This window comes from Pongo pygmaeus, chromosome 16, assembly GCF_028885625.2.
Source record: "Pongo pygmaeus isolate AG05252 chromosome 16, NHGRI_mPonPyg2-v2.0_pri, whole genome shotgun sequence".
NCBI lineage: Eukaryota > Metazoa > Chordata > Mammalia > Primates > Hominidae > Pongo > Pongo pygmaeus.
This window is the reverse complement of record NC_072389.2, coordinates 39739169-39746179: the sequence shown is the minus strand read 5'-3', so window position 1 is coordinate 39746179 and position 7011 is coordinate 39739169.

Here is a 7011-nt window from a genome sequence, read left to right as displayed (position 1 = left end):
TGTTTTGCTTATTCTGTCTTCTATATGTCCATATAGATATTTTAAATATTTTGTCATTTAATATAAAACAGCCTCTTGAGACTTTGGTATTTCACTGAAAACATACATTAATTTAGGGGAGAATTCACCTCTTAACAATACATATGTTCCTCAACTTATGATATCTCAACTTATGATTTTATGATGGTATAAAAGCAATATGCATTCAATAGAAACTATTTCAAATTTCCATTTTGCACTCTTGAGAGATGATAGATAGATATTTAGATAGATAGAGACAGATACTGATATTCCACATCTGTTCTTCCAATGTAAACATATTTACCTTTAAGTGCTTGAACATATTTAATATGACTGCTTTAAAGTCTTTATCTGCTAAATGCAACATGTAGACATCTCAAGTTTATGATTTATTTAATATTAACTGCCTTTTAATTTTACTTTTGGTCCTGTTTCTCATATTTCCTTGCATGTATATTTTTTATTATTTTCAACTGAAATTTGTGGACATGTATTAAACTCTGGATTCTGTTATCTTCCTCTGAAGAATGTTATTTTTAGTTAACTTGTCTGGACTAACTTCACAATCTGTCTCAATTGTGGTAGCCAGCATCTAGACTTACTACTTGGTTCTTTTAGCCTGCCAGTTATGTTGCTTCAGAATGTTTGGAGCCTCCCTTATGTAAGTACTGTTGAGGAGTGAACCAAAGATTTGAGAACAGTTTATACATGCAGAGTTTTAGGGGGACAGAAACATTCACAGCATCACTGCTACAAAGTATATTCTTCCCTTGAAGATCCAACACAATTACAATGATAAGAAAAAAGGGAATATTGTTTATACTATATCCCCCACCTTTACTCTCTTCCTGTATGTATCTTTTCATGAAAATCCAATAAGCCCTAGTTCAAGTTCTATCAATGAAAACAAATATTTCACTTTTCTAAACTTTTAACATATTTGTTTGCCATATTATCCATTTTGGAAGAAGATTGCATACTATTTTATACTTTGCTAAAAGTGTTTTATATAGGTATCATTTATTTATCCAGTATATTTTTCATATCCTTAAAGGAAAGCCTTTATCTTATACTGCTTTTGTGCTTTTGGATTATTTGGAAAAAATTAATTCATTGTCAGAGCTATGACTACATTGTAGAGTCCAAGTGTAACTGAATTGGGAGAACACAGAGTGGGATTTCCTATATGTCCTTCTCAAACTACAAGTGAAGAGCAAGCATATAATACATAGACACCCCCAAATTAGAAGTTATTCATGTTACAGTCAACTATAAGCCATCAATCATCAACTTGAGCTGCTTTAGAGCACGTGAGTCCCTGATTCATTTGTCAGAAAAAGACAGACAGACAGACAATGAAACCTGGATGTTGATGAATTTCCATGGACTCTCTTTGCTCTTTGGAAGGATGGCGGGATGGACTTTAATTTGCTTCACTTTTGTCTGAAGCTATACATATAGAAAAGAGACAAAATCAGGATGAGATAAGAAATAAAGCATAAATTTCACACCTGAACATACTTTGTGAATATCCTCAGTAAGCAAGTTAAATAAACATTTAGAATTCCAAGATAATATTAACATTCTTTGTGAAAGCTTTTTATTTTACTAGGAAAAATAGACAATTTTACAATTAAAAATATGTTCTATTTTGCATGTGTATGACATATTATACCTTGATTCTTACTTTAGTTCAAATTTTTTGCACATTTAAAAACCTCAAGCCGGATTCTACTCATAGTTACAGATACAGAAATCCTATAAAAAAAAATAAATTGATTTTATCAATATATAAAAAGGATCATATGTAATGTCTAAGTTGGATTTGGAGTTTTGATGATTAGTTAGCATCATTAGTTTAATAATCATATGAATAGATTAGAAGAAATCACATTATGTCTTCTAATAGTTTGAGAAAATCCATATGATAAAATTCAATATCCATTCATTAAAAAATTCTTAGCAAACTAAAAATAGAGGGAAACTCCCTTTATCTGACATAATATATACCAAACCTACAGAAAACCTCACACTTATTGATGAATAACTAAACTATCACTTTGATTTCGAATCATCATCAGGAGAAATATCTCCACTTTTATTCAACATTGTAGAAGTTTTAATCAAAGCAACAGAATGAGAAAATAAATCAATGTATAAGGATTGAAAAAAATGGGGAAAAGCCTTTTTCCCAGACAATAGAATAATATACAAAGGAATGTAAAGTAAACATCTAGGACTAATTAAGTTGTTTAACAAGGTTGCTGGATATAAATTTGACATACATTATTAAATTGCACTCCTATTTATAAACAACAGTATGAAAACAAAGTTTCAATAAATTGCAATAGCATCAGTGAATATCAATTTAGATATTCTGGGAATAACTGTAAATAGATGTGTGAGATATCTTCAAGAAAATTATAAAATATTACTGAGAAGCATTAAAGGCAGTTAACTAACAAAGCTACATACTATGTTCATTGTTTAAAAGTTGAAACATTACAAAAATATGAATGGAATGTTATCCCACCCAAAACCATAACAAATTTCATATAATTTGACAACATAATTTAAAAATTTATCTGAAAGTACATTCTTGAAGAATAAAGCTCAGCTAGGCATGCAGACTTATAATAAATCTCTAGTAATAACAAACTATGGTAGTAGCACAATGACAACGAGAGGCCCATACACAAAAGGAAAAGAATAATATGCTCAAAGATAGACCAATTTATTTATGGACACTTGACAAATGAGATATTAGCACTGCAGAGTAGTGGGGGGAAAAAAGCTTTGCAGAAAATGATGTGGGGCCAAGTGGAAATCAATTTAAATAGGAAATAAACTAAATGGGACTTGCATGGCCCTGTGTTTAAAATTCCATTCTAGGTCTCTTTGTGAAAAGCATGCCCATAAGGCTATGCAAAAATAATTAACAGCATATTTTTATTTCCTGGGGCAAAGACTAAATTTTAAAGCTCCCCCAAAGCACAAATAATAAAGTAAATGATTGATAAATTCCACTATATAAATATTGACAACATTAGTGCATCACAGACACCATGAAAATGGTGCAAATGTAAACCATAATGTCAGAGAATATATTTTTTAAAAATATAACTAAATAAGGACTATAAAAACAAAAATACCACCACCAACAACAACAATGACAATGACAAACTCTTACCAATAATAAGATAAAGACAGGACTACCTAAATGAAAAATGGGCAAAATATTCAAGCAAATGCTTTATAAAGAGGGAAGGCAAATATCAATAAATATTAATAATAAGCAAAATATAAATTAAAATAAGTAAAATATAACCACAAACTCACTGCGAGGTTAAAAAATGTAATCTGACAATACTATGTGTTGCTGAGGATGTGGAGATGTCATCTCATATCATGAGCATATAAATTGATACAACCATATCAAATGGCAGTGTGACATTATCTAGTAAATCTGAGAGTATGCAAAACTTATAATCCAGCAGTTTCTCTCCTCAGTGTGCACTGTAGGGAAACATAAGCACGTGCAACAATTATACACAGGCAGCTCTCCATAATATTATTCTGAATAGCCCCAATGTGAAAACACTCAAATAACCATCAGCAATAGAAAGCTCAATAAGTTGTTATAGTCATAAAATATTCAGCAACTAAAGTGAATAAATCACAGCTGTATGCAATAATATAGATGGATTTTACAAACAAAATATTGAGCAGTAGATGCCAGACACAAAATAATCCATATAGTATGGTGGCTGTTCAAAACTAGGCAAAACTCTGCTATTTAAGAAAGCATATGGCCGGGCATGGTGGTTCACACCTGTAATCCCAGCACTTTGGGAGGCTGAGGCAGGCGAGTCACAAGGTCAGGAGTTCAAGACCAGCCTGGCCAACATGGTGAAACCCCGTCTCTACTAAAAATACAAAAAATTAGCTAGGTGTGGTGGTGGGTGTTTGTAATCCCAGCTACTCAGAAGGCTGAGGCAGCAGAATCACTTGAACCTGGGAGGCGGAGGTTGCAGTGAGCCAAGATTGTTCCACTGCACTCCAGCCCAGCCTACAGTGCGAGAGCCCGTCAAAAAAAAAAAGCATATTACTTTTTTTTAATGAAAAGAAATGATTCTCAGTTAAGTCAGGATATTGGTTACATCTGGGAGGAAAGAAAAGTTTGCAATCTGGTAATATGCCCATGTTTCTAGATGGGGATGTTTCATTGCGCTGTCTTCTAACTTGATGATGTTTACATAATGTTCACTTTATATGCATCCATTAAATGGCACATATATACTTTACACTATGTGTCATATTTAACCATTGGAAAAAAATGTAAATTGAAAAAATCTTCCGATGACTATCTTCAAGACTTAGTTCCAACACATGAAGACTGACTCAACTCATTCAAGTAAACTTAGTTGGGTCCTCTTTGACTCTAAAACATCCTGTATTTATATATCTTATAATGCTGGCTTTGTCTTATTACGGTTTTACATGTTACTGCCCCCTGCACTGAGTTATTGACCCTCAAGGGCAGGGACTACATCTCTCCCAGTTTTGTTTCTGCAGGGCCTAACACAGAACTTAGTACTTGCTGGTGCTAAAATATCTTTTAATCAATGCTCGATCTCACCATGGCTATCTCCACCAGTCCAATGAGACCCAGCATTTCATTATTTGTCTATATCATATTTTTCTCCATTGAACACCGAAAGAAAACTATGCAGCATGGCTTCTCTACACAAAGCTAAATTTAAATAATCTTAGAACTAGAACATTTACATAATTGTAGCTATGATCACGTTTATGTAATATTGGGTCTTTTTAATAATGTCAGCTGTATATAACAATTATTATCATTGTTCATAATAAATAGAGATAAAAAGTTGGGTGTTATTTGTTATCAGTGAAGGCTGATGAAATATTTGTCCCAGTCTGATTTGGTGGAAGTGGATATAGCCCAGCAGTTGTGATATACAGGCCCTTGGACATTCTGGTAAACAAAAATAAACAAAGGAATTACAGTTCTTAGGAGGAAAAAATATGGTGCTTGTTTTCAAATCTCTTTGTACCAACGGCAACTTAGAATAAACAACATATACATGTCTTAGATCATATGCGGTAGGTAATGCTGTTCCCTAGATGCGCGTTTCCAGGACAAGAGTGCACTTTTATCCCAATAATTTATTCCAATAATCCGACTATTAAAACACCCTTTTAGGTGAAATTTTTCTTAATGTTTTATAAACTACAGAAATATATATGACAACAAAATATTAGTACCCTGGCCAGGATTAGAAACACAAAAATCCAATTACAGTTGTTTTTTTTTAAGAAAAAAAAAGGAAAGAAAAAATATGTGAACAGTTTACATAAACCAGGAAAAAGCTAATCATAAAGAAATTTAAAAAAAATACGTATAAAAAGTTCTTTATCACATAAGGTATGTTGAAGGAATGGGGGATATTGCAGAATTTTATTTTGGGGTGGCTTAGGGCTGACATTGACCAGTCCACAGTCCTATTAGTTGTGGTCCTCTATGGTTTAATTAAACGCTTCCAGAAAATAAAAGTGAAGCCTTTCATCTTGACCCTTTTTCAACTTTTCTCCTCTAAGACACTTAAAAAAAAAAACGCAATTATTATAGAACCCATCAGTTTGTATTTGATCTCCATTTTTTCCCAAAAATACATATCGACTTCCCACGCATTATTTCCTAATTTCAAAAATGGGTATCATGGATTGTTAAGCATGCACTTAACACTAAACAGGTTGACTGTTCTGGGAAAGATCTCGCATACTTAATTACCATTTCATTTCATCCGGTACAAGAATGCCATCTACAGACATGACTGCGCATTTCCATGAGCTTCTCTGAAAGAATTGAAAATAAATGCTATAAAGGATTCCAAAAAATGTAGTTATTATTCTGATTCTTTTGTAACATTTGTTCTTTTTTGGACTAAAATAAGTTTGAAGAACAATTCATTCCCATTATGTACCATGAAAATGTTCTGTGCAATCCATGCATTTATAATCCAAGAGAGTTCTAATCCCTGTCGAAAGACAGAACAATACGTTGAGAGCTGGCATTGCATTTTGGTGTTTTGGGGAAATCACAAAATAAAATGGACTAGGTATATGATATGGGCATTCCTACAAAGTGTTTAAAATGAAGCTAAAATTCAGAGTTAACACAGATGAAATAATTTAAATTACTTCCTAAATTATAATAATAGACTTCCAGAACAAAAATTGTTTATACTGGAGAGATGGAAAAAAAAAATACATGTTCTTAGTACAGACACTTGACATCTTTTTTCCTTTAACTCTCACACCTTCTCACTTGTGAGGCAAGTTTTAACTGAGCCATACCCAGGTTAATTAATTTACCAAGTCCACACTGCTAAGAAGTGATAGGGTGAAGATTCAGACATGTGATCACTAACCTCAAGTCTAATCCACTTTCCATTGTACTAAAGCCATAAATCTCAAGGGAAATCTTTCACAGCTTTAAAAATGGGGAAGGGGATTTGATACTCTCACTGTTCTAGGGAAACTTGCAAAAAGTGTCTTCTATGTAGCTTTAAAACACACATTATTACACACCAACTGCTAAGCCCTGCTGCACCGGATGTTTTTCTTGCAAAGACATACTATAAATAAAAATTGTAATAAAATGTGATCCAGGAAACAGCTGGATGCTGGGATAAAAACACATAAATGACTAAGTAGTAAATTACCTTCCACTTGATTTCAATGCTGGGTGAATTCATCCTTTCTTAAACTAGACAAAATAGGAAACAGCAATGAGTGAGCCCAACTGAGTGCATCCTTTCCCTCCCTGAAAGCAAATCCATCACATTCTTCATGTGATGCTTCCCTACTGAAGTACCATCTCCTTGAAAGAAAGAAGCAAAACCTAGAATTCTCCAATTGCCATTCTTTTATGCATTCACTCAACAATACTTTCCAGTGCCCACC